Source organism: Spermophilus citellus, assembly GCF_964194105.1.
Source record: "Spermophilus citellus genome assembly, chromosome: 6".
NCBI classification, from domain to species: Eukaryota; Metazoa; Chordata; class Mammalia; order Rodentia; family Sciuridae; genus Spermophilus; species Spermophilus citellus.
Window position 1 is genome coordinate 117608772 of NC_138187.1, and position 20234 is coordinate 117629005.

Consider the following 20234-nt stretch of genomic DNA (forward strand, 5'->3'; position numbering starts at 1 on the left):
GTCTCCCTTTGCTTTGTTGTTGTTGTTGAAGTTGACAAGCCGATTCTAAATTTATTTGGAAATGTAAAAGATCTAGAATAATTGAATGTGGCTCAAGTGGTAGCACACTCAAACTGGCATGCATGGGGTGCTGGGTTCGATCCTCAGCACCACATAAAAATAAAATAAAGATGTTGTGTCCACCAAAAACTAAAAAACAAATATTAAAAAATTCTCTCTTTAAAAAAAAAGAAAAAATAGAACAGAGTTGGAATACTTTCTCTGGATAACTTCAAGATAGAGATATTGTAGTTAAAATATTGGTACTAGCAGGATGATTAACAAACTAAATAATAGAATAGAATAGAATAGACCTGTATTGTTAGCCCATGTTTATATGAACAGTAAGTTGATTTTCAACCAAGACAGAAGAGAAAGTCAGTGGAGAAAAAGAAGATCTTTTCAACAAAAGGTGCTAAAAGCACTGGAAATTCATATGAAAACTGAATAAATCCATATGAAAATCCATAATGGAAAAATGGATTTTGATCCTTACTTACATAAACATTATATAAAAATTAATTCTAAATGCATGCTAGACTTAAAAGTCAAATTAAAACTATGAAGATTTTAGAAGGAAACATAGGAGGGTGTTTTCATATTTATTTTAGGATAGGTATAGTTTGGGATAGGCATAGTTTTCATAGGATATTTTTTTTTTAATTATTTTATTGTTGGTTGTTCAAAACATTACATAGTTCTTATTATACCATATTCGAACTCCCATTTTTACCCCGTATACAGATTGCTGTGTCACATCAGTTACATTTCCATTGATTTACAAATTGCCTTTCTAGTGACTGATGTATTCTGCTGTCTATCCCATTCTCCACTGTCCCCTCACCCCTCCCCTCCCCTCCCCACCCCTTCTCTCTCTCCACCCCCTCTACTATAAATCGTTTCTTCCACTTGTATAATTTTTCTCCTACTCCTCCTTTCCTCTTATATGTAATTGTGTATAATCATAGGATATTTAGAGAAATAAAATTGTAATGTGTTACATTCATAAGAATATCTAAATTTTAAACCTGATAATACCAAGTGTTGATGAGGATATGGGGGTAATCAGAGCCTTTATTCACTGCTGTGGGAAGGGTTAAAATGGTAAAATCACTTTTGACAAAGTTCTGTCAGCTTCTTAGTTACACATACTCCTACCTTGTAGCAATTTCTCTACTAGGTATATATCCACGGTAAATTAAAGCATATGTCCACAAATGACTTTTAAAAGATTATTCATGGCAGCTTTACCTATAATTGCTAAAAACATGGAAATGGCCCTGATGTTCAGGGAAAGAAAATAACAACAAAACAAAACAAAACTACAATATATCTGTGCAATGCAAACCAAGTTCAGCAATAAAAGGGAATCAACTTCTCATAAATGCAACAATGAATCTCAAAAATATGGTAAATGAAAGTTCTAGAATTGGAAAAACTAACATGTTGAAAAAAACCCCCCCAAAACAAAAACGATGGTTTCATCTGGGGTAAAACCAGATTTACTGGGAAAGGAGATAACGTACATTTCTGGGATCAATGAATTATCTTATATCTTGATAGGGATTTGGCTCATGCAGATGTATGAATTTATTCAAACCTTATGAATGAGACATTGAAGATTTGTGCCTTATCAGCTACCATGCTTTCAAAGTCTCATTTTTTGGAGTATGAATATGGAACATATGGCATATTTAGCACTAAATATTAGGAACAGACTGGTTTGGAATAGACTTTATAATTTTTAAGGAATGTGCTTGCTTAGAAGTGCAGGGAATTGGAATTTTCTCTACAATAGCCAATTTGGACTAGTAGATTCAGATAAATATTTTCACAATTGTTACAGCTATTTAAATTTAGACTTTATGGTCAAAGTATCTTAATATATTAAGGCTTTGTAGAAACAAAAAATCATTAAAAATGATTGACAGGAATATTTTGTGCAGATTTTATAAGGTAATCATAATCTGATACTAAAAATACCGCAAAGACATTGAAATAAAGATCAACATTCTTCATGGACATAGACACAAAAATCACTAACAAAACATTAGCAAATCAAATTTAGTGATACATTATACCAGATAATAAATCATGACCAAGTGGGATTTATCCCAGGATTGTGAGGTGTGTCCAACATTTGAAAACAAATGTAATTTATTCCATTAGTAAAGAAAAAATATGGTATAGAAAAAGTATGTGAGAAAATTCAACATTAATTTATGGTAAAGTTTTCAACAAATTGGGGATAAAAATGAACTTTCTCAAATTGAATAAGTGTATATAAAGGAAACTTATAACTAATATCACACTTAACATTGAAAGATCAAATGTTTTCCTTCAAAGATTGGAAACAAGGCAAAGATGCCTGTTCTTATCACTTAAAAAAAAAAACAAACATTTTAATGGAAGTCCTAACTAATGTAACAAGGGGAAAAAAGTACACTCCATACAGATTAAAAAGGAAAGAATAAAATCATCTTTATTCATAAAGAGCATGATTATTTAAAAAAAACTCAAAGAATAATGTTATCAGATATTATAAGTGAGTTTGGCATGTTTGCCAGATATGAAGTTAGGATATGAAAATAATGTTTGTATATATTATCGATGGTCAATTAAAAATTGAAAATTTAAAAAGTCTCATTTATAACTCATGACATGCTTAGAGAAAACCGACGAAGAAGTGTGCAAATATATATACAGACACATTCTGTTCATGGATTAGAAGACTTAGTATCATTAAGATGTTGATTCTCCTAAAACTGATATATGGATTTAATACAACCCTGTTTAAATTCTTATCAGGTTTCTTTTTTTTTTTTTTTGAGAAATAGACAAGCTGATTCAAAAAAGTATTTGTAGAAGCAAAGAAACTAGGATATATAAAGCAACAGTGAACGAGGAAAAGAAGTACTAAGCCCCACTTCAAGGCTTAATACAAAGCCACAGTAATCAAAATGTTAAAATTGCACTTGTGAGAGTAGATGCATAGATCACTGGAACAAAGTAGTAGAAATAGACTCATGCAAAAAATAAGTATATATTACAGATTTTTCCAAAGTTACTGAAAAATAGAAACACCCCAAACATCTGGCATCTGCTGAATGGATAACCACATCCTGGTATGTATATCAAAAGGATAAAACTAGGCAAAACGACATCATTATACAAAGTATATGTATGAAGACTTGAATTGGGTGTCAACATACTTTTATATACAAACGGAAGTACAAAAATTGTGGTATATATGTGTATTAAGAATTGTAATGAAAAAAAAATAGTGTTACCTTAGATTAGGTAGAGGGAAGTGAAAGGAGGGGAATGCAGGGGGTGTGGGCATAAGAAAGACAGTAGAATGAAACAGACATTATTACTGTGTGCATGTATGTATGTGACTGTATGACCAATGTGATTCTACAATATGTATACTCAGAAAAATGAGAAATTATATCTCATCTATGTATGGTACATCAAAGTATATAAGTACATTCTACTGTCATGTGTAACTAATTAAAACAAATAAAAAATGACAAAGCTTAAAAAAAAATAAAAACCCTAGAAAAATGAACTGCTGCTACACACTACAAAATGAATCTTATTATGCTAAGTGAAAGAAGCCAGACTCAAAAGATCATACATTATCTGAATCTATTCCATATTCTTCAAAAGACAAAACTAAAAGATGAGAAAGTGAATCAGGAAAACAGTTGTTTACAAAAGGTCACAAGGGAAGTTTCTGGTGAGATGAAAGTTTTCTGTATCTTCATTGAGACAGTGGTTACATAGTCATATATGTTTGTCAAAATTCATAAAATTTGCAACTAAAAGGGAAAAATTTTACTTTATACAAATTACACACCAATAAATATAACTTTACAAAACAAACAGATAGAAATCACACACCTCCCTTTGCTCCAGAAGGAGACAGTATATCTACATTCCCAGGATATGTGTTATAAAAACATCCACGACAAAGAGGAGTCTTGCTCATTAACTTTGCTTGTAAAATTGGCAGAAAAGAAAGAGAACTATGAACAACTTTTACCCACTACAGTTCTCCAAACCTCTAGTCTTGATAGTTCTAATGAAAATAATGTTTCTCTACTAGAAATTATCACCACACCTGCTTTGTTAAGAAGTGTATCTGTGTGTTCACAAAATGTAAGAAAGTTCACTTTATCTCAGTATTAATTCTGCCAAATTATCTACCGTGTGTATACAGAAACATCATATATATTTTTTTCTTTTTGTTCTATTTGAAAACATGGAAGAAATTAGGTAGACTTTCCTGATTTGGGGGTGGAAAAGAATAATATCAAGTGAACAGTATCTGGAAAAAAATTCCCAAATATATAAAAATCATTGACTGTACTTGAAAACTTATTTGAGAAGAATATGTTGAACCTAAATATATAATTTCTTGGAAAAGAATGTGGTCAATAAGAAGTCTCTTGCACAGTACTTTTATTATGCATAGAAAATATTTGTTAATACATACATTTTTAAAGAGGCGATAATAAGTCACCAAAAGTTTTATCAAATGTTAACTTTGCTACAGTTTATGACAGACAAAACTGTAATCTGTGATAACATTGACTCACATATATATAATACCAACATTATGTTACTGCTGATTTTATAGAAATGGAGAAGAACAAATACACGCAAGATGTGTGAGTTTTTTTTTCTGTTACCCTGAATTTGATGCTAATGGTCCTCACCTGAAAACAGAAGGATTCAAATCCTTTGCATTCTGCTTGACCTTCTTTGTAGTAGGATCCAGTTACTGACCTGAGCATGGAACTTTCAAAAGGAGAAACAAAACTGCTTTCCCCCACTGACCACACCTGCTTGTATACAAAGACTAAGGAAGGGAGAAGAGAGAGGAATTGAGAGTGCAGTGTTTGTAGGAGAGATTGTTTTTACTTTCCTGTAGGGCAGATGTTCATTGAGACAGAGTGTAGAAAAGGAAGAGTTTTTTTTTTTTTTTTCCTTTTCCCTGGCTGGGTGCTTGCTGTGCTGTCGAGTCCAACCTGAAGTAGTGTTCAGAGTGCTGCTGAACAAAGGGCTGAGGTCCACTTGAGTTAATCATGAACTTTTGAGTTGGGTACTTGCATTTTACCTGGGTGGTTACCTATGCCAATGGAGTGGGGAGGTCCTATGAAATGGTGTCTGAGGGAAAAGATGTCTCTTCACCTTCTTCAGGTTTTGGAGTCTCTCAATGATTCCAGTGGATTTACACTCAAGGGGCATAAACTTTAGAGGGGAAGGAATGAGCCTTGGACTGTGAGGGGAAATCCATTGCCATGAAAGAATATGTCACAGCTACAGAAGGTGTTGGGAGAATAGTCCAGAGGAGATCCACATCTGTGGAGTGATGCAGGGACAGTACTCAAAAACAACCATGTGCCTTAAAAGGAGATGTCCTCATCAGTGGAGACCCCCGCACCAGAAGGAGCCTGCATGAGCAATTGTGCATTTTTTTCTGTCCTATGGAAGCAGACCCAGTAATGAAGGGGGAAAAGGACCTCAGAACCAGAACTCTCTCCTTCCAAGACGGTTGGGAGAAGCTGTGAAAGACCCCATCAGGTCTCCTTCCTAATCAAAATCTTGTATTTGTCAGGATAGGCTCATGCTGTGGTAATAAAAATATCCTTACAATCTCAAAGGCTTAACACCTCAAAGGTTTATTTTGCATTTTCACACAGTCTGTTGGGAATCTGGAGATGTCTAGGATGGACCATTTCTAGTGATCACTAAGGACTCTAGTCTGCTTGCAACTTGTAGCTCCTTCACCTCCACATAAGGAATGTGGAGACAGGAATGGGAGATCATAATAAATAAAATTTCTTATGTTTATATTTTATATTATACAGTTTACTCATAGATCATGAAAATCAATGGCTATTAAAAATTATAGTTGTATTTTAAATTTACCATTCACTTTTTTTGGCAACCAAATTATCTTTCTAATTATTTCCTTTACAAAATAAATCTTAAGAAGATATTAGAACAATAATAAATCTGAATAAAACTTTTTGAGATTAAATATAAAAATGTATATATCGAGGTGAAGTAAGTTATAGAGGTTTGAGTCTTGGAGAAAACTTGTGATGGGAGGAACTTGGTTAATATTTATAAACTCAGTTTTTAATCAAGAGGTTCATCTTATGTGCAAAGCCCTTGTTTTGATCCCCAGCACTTTGTGTGACTTTATACAAGTGTTACACACACACACACACACACACACACACACACATTTAGAAATGTTCATATATTTCTGAGCCAAATTTCTTCATAGTTCAAGGAAATGAGTGGGTTTACAGAGGGTGCATATTTGGTTCAGGGAAATCCAATTTCTGTGATTATCCATTCATTGTTCTTGGCTTATGAGGTAATTACTTCCAGCATTAGCTGTTGCCTATTATTCAGAAGTACTGGAATAATCTCTTGTCAACTGATTTACGAACTTCTTGGCAGCCTAATTTAGTTGCCCATTGGTAACCACGATTGCATCTTTTTCTCCTTTCCAATGTGTCCAGAGAAAAATGGTCATTGGCACAACCATCCAGGATGTTATCAGTAGGAATCCCCTGAGATAGGATTTTTAATTGAATATTTTCTCTATCAACTTTGTAAGGCCCGTAATTAGAAGTAAGAACCCACAATTTTTCTTTTTTTTTTTTTTAAAGAGAGAGTGAGAGAGGGGAGAGAGAGAGAGAGAGAGAGAGAGAGAGAGAGAGAGAGAGAATTTTTTAAATATTTATTTATTTTTTAGTTCTCGGCGGACACAACATCTTTGTTGGTATGTGGTGCTGAGGATCGAACCCGGGCCGCACGCATGCCAGGCGAGCGCGCTACCACTTGAGCCACATCCCCAGCCCCACAATTTTTCTTTTAACTACTATTTATTCAGTTGTATAATAAAGAATTTTTTGTTTAGTGTTTATTTAGTCTTACAAAAAGGGGTACAATTTTTTTTTCTTCATTTCAAAGGAAACATTTCAGTTTAGACCCCTAGGTCCTTATGTACTATTATTCTTTTATTTCTTTTCAAAGGCAGTGACTCTCTTGGTGCTGGTCAGTCCTCTTGTGGTTTTGCACGGACTTGGTCTACTATAAATTTCAAGATAAGGCTCTCTAGTGTTTTCTCTGAATAATTTTCAGTATTAATTTATTCCTCATCAATCATGTGCATGGAGCACTCCAGCAAATTCTGACAAGGGTATATAGAAAAGGAAATACAGAATTTGTCATTGGAGTTCTTGAACTACAGAAGAAAATGTGAGAAATGCAAAGGTCTGCCTCATGCCCACTTCTTGCAGGCTGAGCATTTCTGTTCCCTTCCCAATTCCTATGTTGAATTCCTAACCCCCAATGTGATGGTGTAGGGAGGTGGGACTTTTGGGGGTTGATTAGGCAATGAGAATGAATCCTGGATGAATGGCAGTGGTGCCCTTCTTAAAGACATTCCTCAGAGCTTTCTAGCCCTCTCTCTACCAGGTGAGAACACAAGGAGAAGTTGGCAATCAGAAAGACCTTCCACAAATGACCATGCTGAAATCCTCATCTCAGATTTGCAGCCTCCAGAATTATAAGGAAATAAATTTCTATTGTTTATAAACCACACAGTCTATGGTGCTTTGTTGTAGTTGCCAGAACTAGAATACCATTCCCCTCTCCCTCTTTGCCCAAGGACAGATGCAATCAGAACTTGGTAATATAAATTTAAGGCGTCATCACCTGGATTATCCGAAGTAGTCATGAGCTTTTCAGTACTGTATCAATCCTCTAAGTTAGCTCACTGGGACCCCCCGTGAGCCAGGAGTTCAATGTAGACAAGGAGAAAATTTAGGGATTGATTTTTTCTAAGTTTGGATGAAACAATTGAGTTTGTAGTCTCTGACTAAATTCCAAAATCAAACAAAAGTGATATTTACTTTTTTATAGTTTTATTTGCATCTACGTGTTCTTGTATTATTTCATTTCTTAAATTAATGGATAATTATATGTAAAACCACTTAAAACTACCAACAAGTACTGGAAGGTGAATGAAATGATATCCAAAATTATAAAAAGCAAAGGTCAAACTTTAGGAATTCTGTTTTTCAGATGAGGAAACCAAATTAAAATAAAACCAAATAATGAGGCTGGGAATGTAGCTCAGTGGTAGAGTGCTTGCATAATAGGTGGGAGGAGGCCAGGGGTCAATTCCCAGAGGAACAACAAAAACCAAACTATATGTATGTATGTATGTATGTATGTATGTATGTATGTGTATGTGTGTTGTGTATGTATGCATGTATGTGTATGTATGTATTTCAACTCATTCAGAGTCAGGATAGAAGCAGAAGTATAGAAGTATTCTTGCTTCTATTCTCTTTGTCTATTTCCCTCAGTATGTTCGGTCTAATTTTGAATGTGTACTGGCATGCAATTATTGAAGTCTACACTTTAAAAAAATTAATTGGCACATTAGTTTGTCATCATGCTAACTTGTTTACTTGTGAATAGATTCCAAAGGAATTGTTTTCAAAACAATTTTATGTAGCTGCAAAGTGTTGATGGACTCTACAAATGAGGCTTTATAAGATGGCAAGGTTGCTTCATTTTTTTTCTGTTGGCATTTCTTTGGCTTCTTTTGGAGGATTTATTTTGCATTAACTCATTAATTGATAACTTATTAAAGACTCTCCTTTGAGTGCTTATCATGTATCTTCAGGCACTATCTTCAGGCACGAAGAATATAAAAATGGGTAGAATTCTGTCCCTAGCCCAAGGATGTGGGTGGTCAGCTTTGTTGGATGGGTCTTCTGAAAGACTTCACAGAGATGCTGTTAATTTTGTTTAATCAGAATTTACAAGTGTTACTGAAAGGTCCTTGTTCCTGATGCCAATTCAATAATGAGGACATGGATTTGAGAAAAAGGAAAAAAGAAGTTTTATTATTTTGCTAGCAAAGGAAAAGCACAGAGTACTCCTGTCCCAGAGTCTGTGATTCTCTTCCCCATCTGGGAGAACAGAGGGTTTTTAAAGAAGTGATTCATTCCAGGTGTTCCCTGTGTACGGGTGTGATTCACTTGTTAATTTGGGAGATAGCCATTCCTTAGATCTTCTGGTACCATCCCTGAAGTCTGCATTACTTGGTTCCTGGGGTGGGTGTATGCTCAAAGAAAGATAACTCCTGTTTCCCACGCCCCCCCCTCCCCAGGTTAGGGATGGGGAAAGGGAGAAGAGGAAAAGAAAACATGTCCATTTAAAAATAAGCTTCCATGGCAGAACAGCAAGGTCTATATTCAAAGCATGAGATGGACCACTGTTACCCATGGGTGAGTATGACCATTTTGGGAGAATAAAGGAGGAAGACTTTCAGGGTCTAGGGAACAGCATGTACAAACCATGGCAAAATGGAGTTGTAGGTTGTCTTTGAGTAAGGACAAACAATTCAGTAGTTTTGGAGCATAAAATGCAAAGAGGTATTAAAAGGAGATAAAGTGGTACAGATTGTGAAGGGCTTGGCTTACATGTGTATTGATTGCCTAGGGTTGCCATAGTAAATTACCCAATCTGGAAAGTCTTGAAACAACTAAATTTTTTCCCGTTAAAGTTCTGAGTGCCAGAAGTCCAAAGTGCCTGTGAAAAATCCTCCCTTTCTTCACTTGTAGTTGCTCAAAATCCTTCATGTTCTTTGGCTTGTAGCTGTATCACTCCATTTTCTGCCTGTCTTCAAGTGGCCTCCTTCCTTCCCTCTGTGTGAGAGTCCCTGTGTCCAAATTTCTCTCTTTACAGGGACAACGATTATTGGATTTGCGATTCAACTTAATCCAATATGATCTAATTATTTTATTTTATTTTAAAAAATTTTTTCTAATTAGTTATACATGACAGTAGAATGCATTTTGATACATTCTACACAAATGGGGCACAACTTCTCCTTCCTCTGGCTGAACATGGTGCAGAGTCACACTGGTAGTGTAATGCTACATGTATAAAGGGTAATAATTTCCATCTCATCCCACCATCCTTCCTATCCCCACCTCCCTCCCCTCCACACAGTCCAAAGTTCCTTCATTCCTCCACCCTGTTTATGGATTAATATCCTCTTTATGGCTGAATAAAACTACATTGTATATGTACCCCACATTTTCTTTATCCATTCATCTGTTGATGAACACTTTGGCTGGTTCCATAGTCTGGCTATTGTGAATTGTGCTGCTATAAACATTGGTGTGCAATCATCTCTGTAAGATGACTTTAATTCTTCAGGGTAAATATTAAGAAGTAGTATAGTTGGGTACTATGATGGTTCCATGCCTAGTCTTTTGAGGAACCACCATACTGATTTCCCTAGACAGTGTACTAATTTTCAGTTCCACCAAGAGTGTAAAGGTGTTCCTTTTTCTCTGCAACCTCTCCAACACTTATTATTTTTTTGTATTCTTAATGATTGCTCTTCTAACTTCTGTGAGATGAAATCTTAGTGTAGTTTATTTGCATTTCCCTAATTGCTAATGAAGTTGAACTTCTAAAAAATATATTAGTTGGCAATTTGTATTTCTATTTTTGAGAAGTGTCTATTCATTTCATTTGCCCATTTATTATTTGATTTTTTTTAAATCTTTTTTTTTCTTTTTTTTATTGGATGTTCACAACATTACAAAGCTCTTGACATACCATATTTCATACATTAGATTGAAGTGGGTTATGAACCCCCAATTTTATCCCAAATGCAGATTGCAGAATCACGTCGGTTACACATCCACAATTTTACATAATGCCCTATTAGTAATTGTTGTATTCTGCTACCTTTCCTATCCCCTACTATCCCCCCCTCCCCTCCCATCTTCTCTCTCTACCCCATCTACTGTAATTCATTTCTCTCCTTGTTTATTTTCCCATTCCCCTCACAACCTCTTTTATGTAATTTTGTATAGCAATGAGGTTCTCCCTTCATTTCCATGCAATTTCCCTTTTCTCTCCCTTTCCCTCCCATCTCATGTCTCCGTTTAATGTTAATCTTTTCTTCTTGCTCTTCCTCCCTGCTCTGTTCATAGTTGCTCTCATTATATCAAAGAAGACATTTGGTATTTGTTTTTTAGGGATTGGCTAGCTTCACTAAGCATAATCTGCTCTAGTGCCATCCATTTCTCTGCAAATTCTATGATTTTGTCATTTTTATTGCTGCATAGTACTCCATTGTGTATAGATGCCACATTTTTTTTATCCATTCATCTATTGAAGGGCATCTGGGTTGGTTCCACAGTCTAGCTATTGTGAATTGTGCTGCTATGAACATCGATGTGGCAGTATCCCTGTAGCATGCTCTTTTAAGGTCTTCAGGGAATAGTCCAAGAAGGGCAATAGCAGGGTCAAATGGTGGTTCCATTCCCAGCTTTCCCAGGAATCTCCAAACTGCTTTCCAAATTGGCCGCACCAATTTGCAGTCCCACCAGCAATGTACAAGTGTACCCTTTTCTCCACATCCTCGCCAGCACTTGTTGTTGTTTGACTTCATAGTGTCTCCCAATCTAAATTATCACTATTTGCAGATGACATGATTCTATACCTAGAAGACCCAAAAGGGTCTACAAAGAAACTACTAGAACTAATAAATGAATTCAGCAAAGTTGCAGGATATAAAATCAACACGCATAAATCAAAGGCATTTCTGTATATCAGCGACAAAACTTCTGAAACGGAAATGAGGAAAAACACTCCATTCACAATATTCTCAAAAAAAATAAAATACTTGGGAATCAACCTAACAAAAGAGGTGAAAGATTTATACAATGAAAACTACAGAACCCTAAAGAGAGAAGTAGAAGAAGATCTTAGAAGATGGAAAAATATACCCTGTTCATGGATAGGCAAAACTAACATCATCAAAATGGCGATATTACCAAAAGTTCTCTATAGGTTTAATGCAATGCCAATCAAAATCCCAACGGCATTTCTTGTAGAAATAGATAAAGCAATCATGAAATTCATATGGAAAAATAAAAGACCCAGAATAGCAAAAGCAATTCTAAACAGGAAGTGTGAATCAGGTGGTATAGCGATACCAGATTTCAAACTATATTACAGAGCAATAGTGACAAAAACAGCATGGTACTGGTACCAAAACAGGCGGGTGGACCAATGGTATAGAATAGAGGACACAGAGACTAATCCACAAAGTTACAACTATCTTATATTTGATAAAGGGGCTAAAAGCATGCAATGGAGGAAGGATAGCATCTTCAACAAATGGTGCTGGGAAAACTGGAAATCCATATGCAACAAAATGAAACTGAATCCCTTTCTCTCGCCATGCAAAAAAGTTAACTCAAAATGGATCAAGGAGCTTGATATCAAATCAGAGACTCTGCGTCTGATAGAAGAAAAAGTTGGCTCCGATCTACATATTGTGAGGTCGGGCTCCAAATTCCTTAATAGGACACCCATAGCACAAGAGTTAATAACAAGAATGAACAAATGGGACTTACTTAAACTAAAAAGTTTTTTCTCAGCAAGAGAAACAATAAGAGAGGTAAATAGGGAGCCTACATCCTGGGAACAAATTTTTACTCCTCACACTTCAGATAGAGCCCTAATATCCAGAGTATACAAAGAACTCAAAAAATTAGACAATAAGATAACAAATAACCCAATCAACAAATGGGCCAAGGACCTGAACAGACACTTCTCAGAGGAGGACATACAATCAATCAACAAGTACATGAAAAAATGCTCACCATCGCTAGCAGTCAGAGAAATGCAAATCAAAACCACCCTAAGATACCATCTTATTATTTGATTTTTTTGCTGTAAAGTTTTTTGAGTTCTTTATATATTATAGATATTAATCCTTTGTCAGAAGAGTAGCTAGCAAAGACTTTTCTCTCATCCTTTAGGTTTTTCTCTTCACATTCCTAATTGTTTTCTTTGCTGTGTAGAAGCTTATAAACTTGATGCAGTCCCATTTATTAACTCTTGGCATTACTTCCTGAGCTTTAAGGGTCCTATTAAGAAAGTCATTGCCTGTGCCTACATGCTGCAGTGTTGACCCTATATTTTTTCTTCTAGGAGTTGCATAGTTTCTGTATAATTCTTAGGTCTTTGATCCATTTACAGTTGATTTTTGTGCAGGGTGAAAGATAAGGGTCTAAACTCATTCCTCTATGTATGGATAACCAATGGTCCCAGCACTTCTCCAATGTTTGTTTTTGGCATCTTTGCCAAGGATCAGATGATTGTAGATGTGTTGATTTGTGTCTGTGTCTTCAATTCTGTATCATTGGTCTATGTGTCTGTTTTTGTGCTGTACCATGTGGTTTTTGTTACTATAGCCCTGTAGTATAATTTGAAATCAGGTATTGTGATGCTTCCAGCAATGCTTCCTTGGCTTAGAATTGCTCTGTCTCTTCTGGGTCTTTTATTCTTCCAAATGAATTTAAGGACTGTTTTTTTCACTTCTGTGAAGAATGTCATTGGTATTTGGATGGGAATGGATTGAATCTGTATATTGCTTTTGGAAGCATGGCCATTTTTTTAAACAAAATTAATTTTGCATATCCAATTTCTTTATTCAGTGTTCTATAGTTTTCACTGGAGAGGTCTTTCACCTCCTTTGTTAAATTTAATTTGTTATTTACTTATTTAGGTATTTTATTTTTTATTTTTATTTTTTGTTAATGGAATTGTTTTCTATGTTTCTTTCTCAGCAGATTTGTTGTTGGTATGTAGGAAAGCTACTGATTTTTATATATTGATTTTTGAGAACTGCTACTCTGCCAAATTTATTTATTAGCTCTAGCAGTCTTTTGGTGGAGTTCTTTGGGATTTTCTCAGTATAGGATCATATTTTTTTGTAAACAGTGATAATTTGACTTCTTCCTTTCCTATTTTTAATCCCTTTTACTTCTTTCTGTTGTCTAATTGCTCTGGCTAGAATTTCTAGCCTTGTATTAAATAGGAGTTGGGAGACTTGACATCCTTGTCAAAAACCATTTTTAAGAGCAGTTTTAGATTCACAGCAGAACTAAGAGGAAGGTACACAGACATATTCCCTGTTCCTATACATGCACAGCCTCCTCCACTATCAACATCCCCTAGAGTGTACATTCATTGCAACTGGTGAACCTACCTTGCCCCATTTTTGCCATCTAAAGTCTACAGCTTACATTAGGGTTCACTCTTGGTGTGGCCCATTTTATGGGCTTAACTAAATCTATGATGGCAAGTGCCACTATTTTAGGATCATGCAGCATAGTTTTACTGCCTTAAAGATTCTCTTCACTCTGCCTGTTCATCCCTCCCTGCCTTCTCATCCCTGCCTGCAATCCCTGATTTTTTTTTTAAACTAGCTTTACAATTTTGCCTTTTCCAGAATGTCATACAGTTGGAATCATTCAGTATGGAGTCTTTAAGATTGGCTTCTTTCACTTAGTAATATGCATTTAAATTTCTTCCATGTCTTTCCATGGCTTGACAGCTCATTGATTTTAATGCTAAATAGAACATGAATTTTGGGAAGCACATAATTCAACTCAAGATGGCATGTAAAGAATGTGCAAGAGGTGGTAGCCATGGACGGTGCTCTCCTCTGTAGCAAAGTGGAGGAAGCATGTGAAAACCAGGTACTAGGAAGTCCTGTAGAAGATCATGAGAGCATTTGAGGTGAGAGATTATATTGGTTCATCAAAGATTGGGCCCAGCTTCTTCTGTGTGATAATTTCCCACATATTTATTCATTGTAAACCCTATTTCCATCCTCTCCTGACTTTTTTGCAGTCTTGGTTGATTTTGGTGGAAACAGATGGTAACAGCTCTTGATAGCAGGTTTTGGATGCCATTGAACAGAGATAGTAAAGAAAAACTAGAATTTTGCTAAAAGCTTGTGAAGAGATTTTTCTCATTAGCACTTGTGTGTATGTACTCCCCATACTTCCAAAAGGAATTACTTTCTGATCTTCAGCTTCCTCCATGAGGTGGCACAAACTCTCACACTAAGAGTTTTGTTTTTGTTTTGATATTACTGCCTGAGTTGTGGGGACTCCATTTCTAAGTGAAGCTGGTAAACTGATACAAGGATATGCCACTACTCTGAAAACTAATTCTAAGCCCTTATATATTGAACTTTTGGTATTCTAACACATTATTAAAATTTTAGTAAAAAGCAAACAACATAGCATTTATCATTTTAACCATTCTTTTTGTTTCCTGTCCATCATCTACCTCAGCTCCCATCTCTATCACTCATTGTAACTATATTTAAGTTTATAAGTCAGTGGTATTAAGTATATTCTCAATGTTGTGCAACCTTCACTACTATTTGCGGAACTTTGTCTTCATCCCAGAAACTCTACCTATTAAACAATATGCCCCATAACCCCAGCCTTTCAGCCTTAGTAATCTTTATGCTATTTTCTGTTTCTGTGGATTTGCCTAATCAAGGTACCTAATAGAAGTGGAATTTAAAAAAAAAGAAGTGAAATTAGACTCTCTTTGTCTTATTGTGCTTGGTTTATTTCATTTAGGATGATGTCTTTAAGGTTCACTTATATTTTGGCATGCACTAGAATTCCATTTCTTTTTAAGGAAGAATAATATTCCATTGTATTCATATACCACATTTTGTTTATCTATTCTTCTGTTGGTGATATTTGGGTTGTTTTTACTTCTTGGCTATTGTAAGTAACACAAGGATGACCACTGGCGTATGCACAAATATCTGTGAGTCCCTGCTTTCATTTCTTTTGGACATATATCTAGGACCAAACATTTTTCTCACATAGCATCATCTTCTAGTTGAATGGCAGCTGGGTGAGTTGGTATTATTCCTATTTTGCAGATATGTAAATTGAAATAGATATATTAAGTGACTTGCCTAAGACCATTTAGCAAGTTAAAAATATATTTGGGAGAATTAATGCCTTCCCCCAACACATCTACGGCATTTCACTTCGCATTATACCTTGCAATTGTTCCACTGGGCTGATTTGTTGCTGAGGTTGGATTAAAAAAAAATTCTGGCATGTTGGTCATCACGGTAGCTTGTTTGGAATTTCTGAGGAACAACATCACACGTCTAGTCATAAATTATCCTATCTAGTTGCACATTGGTCTGTATTCTGAGCCTCAAGCCCACACTAGGAAATTCAGTTTTGGTTTGTATATTTTTAGCTACTCTGAACATGTTCAGGATATTATTTCATCAGAAAATATTTAGCAAGGAGAACTCTATTAGTCCACGGGCATCATGGGAGTTGTCAGCCTCTCTCCATGATCTGAAAACAACTTTTCAAGTCACTCAGTCCTGAGCACGAACTACACGAATTTGTTGTTCTGAAAGCCTCTGGATCAAATGAATGTCAATGAGCTACTCTTATATACTGTATCCACACAGTACTTCAATCCTTTAGTCAAACCTCTTGGAAATGTAGTAGAGAAAAGATAACTTGACAATTTCCAGAATGGTAAGGATGGATTGTCTATATGTTCTGGGTTAGTGTAAAACCACTTTTGTTCATATTTCATTTTGTTACATGAAGAAAAAATCCTTATGAGTTTTGTCTAACCTTTCCAGTGGGTTAAACTGGAGACTGGCATTCCATATCATGGGTCTCTGGGAACTCTCATGCTTTTTCATGCTGTCCTTGAACAGCGTTGTGGGCTTCAGATCTTGTGAGAGGGCCCCCTCTTTTTTTTTTTTTCTAAGAGAATTACCTCCCCTCTCCCAGAGGAATTTGATTTTTCATCTTTGACTGAATCATGTTGGGAGTTATCTTTCAATTTTTGGCTACCACAGACAGAAAATTCTGTTAGCTAATTTCATTTTTTGTCTAACTACAGACCCAGAGGCACTATAAAAAGTTCACATCTGACACACCAACGGGAAAAAGAAGAAGAAACAAGCATGCTGTGCGCTTCCTACTGTGTAGGGGTATAGACTCATTAGTGGTCTCCGTATCTTTTGCATACTGTGAACATAGTTTGGGAGGTGGCCATGTTGGACAGGGAGTTAGACTTCAGAAGTCTCATGCCTCCCTCAAGAGCTTTGTCACTGACCTAAGACATGGACTGAATTTGAACCAAATTTTCAATGCTCTTTCTAAATTTGAAGAAGGGAGGGGGATGATCACTTTGCTCCTCCTCCAAACAAGCCTTCCACTTGTAATGATGGGCTTTGTTCTAGGGAGTACATTTTTCAACTTGGCTCTCATGCCTGGGTAGTTTGGCAGGCTGTCTGATGCTTTGGGGCAATCTGAATCACACCTGAAGCTGATGGGTTGCTGACATCTGGAACTTTAATTAAACCAAGCTGAAAGAGGAGAGCATCTGGAAGCCAGGGTTGGGCCTTGGGAGGGTCTGGGTGGTGCTTTTTTTTTGATTATGTGTTTTTTTTTCAGAGACCATGTTTATCTTTTCTACCAAAAAAAAAAAAAGTTGGAATAACATGAATAACCAGATTGAACTTGGTCAAAATGTTGTGTCAAGAGAGATTTGTTTTCTTTTGTGAGTGTTATAGGCAAAGCTTGAAAGAGCTGAAGTGGGATTTGATCACGAGCACAGCTGTTTGAAGGGCACGTTATTTCTCTGTCTCAACAGAACATCTCCCAGGATTGATTTTCATTGGCCTTCAGGGAAGCTGGTGGACGACCACTAAGTCAAAGGTGATCCAAAAGCTCATACCAGGAGAAGATTTTCTGATGCAGAACCTACAACAGATGATCATCGTGAAGATATTTCTTTGTTCCTGAAAGTGAACTATCTATAAAATCAGTCTATAAAATTTTGTCTTTGACCACACAAAACATGAATTATAGGGATTGTGGCTCAATGGTAGAGCGCTTGCCTGGCACGTGTGAGGCACTGGGTTCTATCCTCAGCACCACATAAAAATAAATAAAATAAAGGTATTGTGTCCAACTACAACTATAAAAAATCAATTATAGCCTCTGTGTGGGTTAAAATCTAATTGATACTAAATTATAAGAAGAAATCAGAGTTCTTTTTGACTTCTTAAGTATTTATTCTGATTTAGACACAGCAATTGACCCTAAGGATACAAGTATTCATTAATTCACTTACTCACTTATTCATTAATTTACTCATTCCTTTCAGCAATGCTTATTATGTGCTAGGCACTATTTCTAGGCACCAAAGATAAAATGAAAGGCCTAGGATAAAATCTCTGGTCTGGTATTGGTTGCTTTCTTATGGGAGAGTCAGGCAATAAAAAAAAGCAAACCTAGAAACCAAGAATATAACTTTATATAATAAAACAGGAGATAAAGTGAAGATAACATGCCAAGTACACCTTTGTTAATTTGCTCAACAAAATTTTACCAAGAGTCTTCCGTGTGGAAGGCACGAGGAGCCGGTGGAGACTCAACTTTGATGATTACTGTTAAGAAAACAAAGGGTTGAGATTAACTAGAAGTAGGGGCTGTGATGGAGGTCTGTGTGGACCTACCGGACCTTAGACAGTCGTTTTGGAAAAGTTTCTAGGGGGACCTAAGATAGGAGCTGGTGGTGATATTGGAATGGGGCTATGTGTGTGAAAGTGTGTGTGTGTGTATGTGTGAGAGAGAGAGGGGGAGAGAGAGGCGGGGGGGGGGGACGACACTTGTATGTATGTTGGTTAGTGGGGGTGGAGCTGGGGATAAAAGGAAGATTTTTCTAGATGGGAAGTTGACTACACTCAAAGGCTCTAAAGCAGAACAGATCTCATGAGAATTGTTCACAAAAAGCAAACTTGGCCATGCTTTTGAAAACCTGGATGACCATTGGGACCTAAGAAGAAGAGGAGGTCAGATCACAGGGGAGCCTTGACAGCCATATTAAAAACTTTTAACTTGATTCTAAGGGCAGTGCAAATACACTAAAGAACATAAGGATATGGAGCCAGAATACAGAATGAGCTTTTGTGTATTAATATCTCTTTCACCATTATGCGCTAGAGATGGGTAAAAGTAGATGTTGGAGGATGAGCATGGGGGCTTTTTCAATGATCTGGGAAAGAGAGAGGGAGAGGAGGAAGCTACTGACAGCCATGTGTGCAGTACGTAGCCCTCTGATAGTGTTTCTCATGTCCTTCCTCATTGGATCAACAAGAGCAGACCAAATATTTCAGACTTCTGCAGGCAGTCTATTGAATGCTTAGACTAATTTGAGATTTATGAAGTTAGAAGTATCTGGAAAGATAGTTACTAATTTAAACTTAATTTTATTCAGAATGTTTCCTAAGAAGTATAATCCTTCCTTTTGACTAGAGTCTTGACGTTGATAATAACAATAACCCGAACCTACAACTCTGTATGTAGTTAATCCGAGTTTGGGTTTAAAATCCAGGGAATATCCATACTCATTGAAAATAATATTGTAGCCTAATTTTTTTTCTCTGTTAGCCTTGTTTGGGAGGATAGCACGTTCTGAACAAGGCAAACCATGCCGATGGCTTTTAGATGAAATTTCCCACCTAGGCTATATATGAATATTTTACGGTGGTGAAAAGGAAAGAAAGGGAATCCTAGAGATGATCAGATCTGGGTTTGAATCTAAAGTCCATTGATGAACTGAGTGTAGTTGGCAGAGAGTGGAAGTGCTGGTGTGTGTGCTTCCTCACACAGCGACATGATGTGTACAGTAATTGACACATTATCAGTATCCAGAGTGTCCCCCCTTTTTTTTCCTCCTTCCTGGCTTTCCTCTTCCCTCTTTGAAGTGCATCTCACTTTTCTTGGCTGCGACACATTCTCAAGATATTTGGTTCAATTTTCTTCCATCATCACAGAAATATGAAAAGGATAAACTAAATCTCTTTTTTTCTCTTCTCTCCCATCCCCACCCTTCTGCTCTGCTCCCCTCCCTTTCTTTCCTGTAGCCTTCGGTCCCTCTTCTTTTTACTTATTTTTGGTGGGAAGAGTGCAGGTTAGCAAGTACACCCTGAACATTAAACCCGGCTTCAGGCATCACGCTTCTTACTCTCCAGGCATGAACTCATTTGATCTGCAGAACCATCTCCAGAGGAAGATGCTAACATTCCTATTTTACACCTGGCTTGGAAAGATTGCTCACCTACCTGATTTCACACTACCCGTAAGTAACCGCACTGGAATTTGAATCCAGGTACTCTGACTCTGGAGCCCTTGTAGGGAACCTTATGCATTATTCAATTTCTGAGTCCCTTTAGACATTTTTTTCCCTCA

At 36.4% G+C, this 20234-nt stretch overlaps 1 long non-coding RNA gene across 1 annotated transcript in view; it reads left to right on the forward strand.

Moving 5' to 3' along the window:
- The window catches only part of LOC308650925, a 124797-nt gene extending 106748 nt beyond the window's left edge, over nucleotides 1-18049 (forward strand). The window contains exons 3-4 of the long non-coding RNA XR_014022438.1: nucleotides 16876-16960; nucleotides 17632-18049. This is a non-coding gene — a long non-coding RNA (uncharacterized lncRNA). The remainder of the gene's footprint in view (nucleotides 1-16875; nucleotides 16961-17631) is intronic.
- Nucleotides 18050-20234: the final 2185 nt, after the last annotated feature.